This window comes from Tachypleus tridentatus, chromosome 9 (assembly GCF_004210375.1).
Source record: "Tachypleus tridentatus isolate NWPU-2018 chromosome 9, ASM421037v1, whole genome shotgun sequence".
NCBI lineage: Eukaryota > Metazoa > Arthropoda > Merostomata > Xiphosura > Limulidae > Tachypleus > Tachypleus tridentatus.
The window spans coordinates 153,077,214-153,078,142 of NC_134833.1; the positions used below are offsets into that span (position 1 = coordinate 153,077,214).

General features: G+C 39.2%; 1 non-coding gene across 1 annotated transcript; it reads right to left on the reverse strand.

Moving 5' to 3' along the window:
• Positions 1-475: 475 nt before the first annotated feature.
• TRNAT-AGU (transfer RNA threonine (anticodon AGU)) lies at positions 476-549 on the reverse strand. Its single transcript has one exon. It is a non-coding gene; the product is annotated as a tRNA-Thr (tRNA).
• Between the last annotated feature and the right edge of the window lie 380 nt (positions 550-929).

Consider the following 929-nt stretch of genomic DNA (forward strand, 5'->3'; position numbering starts at 1 on the left):
CGCTGAAGTAGCTTTTCGTGGTATTGCCTCGCTTCTTCAGTGTGGGTATTTGGGATGTTAATTTTTTTGAATACCCAGCAGGTTCAGGTGCACGAGACCTCTTCCTACATTCCCTAACTTCTCATGTCTACTGTTTGGAGTGTGTTATTTGGTAGAACTTTGGGCCAGAGTATTACCTTAGTATTCAGGCCCCTTTTCAGGGCAACGTCCATGTATTGTCTTGATCAGCTCCCTTTGTTTAAAAGTTTTTTTCAATATTTCTATTCGTTTTCTTGTAGGTGTTTTTTCTTCACTTGTATATAATCTTTTATCCATATATATGAAATACTAAGTTAAAACACATTAAAAATAAAATAAGGTACAATAAAATACGTCTAATTTTAACCGTGTAGTGCGTGGTGGCTGAAAAATAGATTTTTTGTCGTACTTAAATAGATGCATTTTATAAAATACGGTAATTTAACAAGCCCTTTAAAGTCACCGGCGAGAATCGAACTCGCGATCTCCTGTTTACTAGACAGGCGCTTTAACCAACTAAGCCACAGCACCGTCTCTTCGTAGCATTCAAACCAAATCAAATTTTATGATTCTCAAATGCTTCTTTTAGTTAAATTGTATTGTTTGTTTTTTTTAATTCTCGCACAAAGCTTTTCGAGAGCTATCTGCGCTACCCGTCTCTAATTTAGCAGTGTAAGACTGGAGGGAAGGCAGCTAGTCATCATAACCCACAGTTAATTCTTGGGCTACTCTTTTACCAACGAATAGTTGGATTGACCGTCGCATTATAATGCCACCACGGCTGAAAGGGCGAGGATGCTTGGTGTGACGGGGATTTGAACACGAGACCCTCGGATTACGAGTCGAGTGCCTTAACCGCTTGGTTATAGCAGGCCGTTTAGCATTGAAGTTCATATGAACTTGTCGCTTAA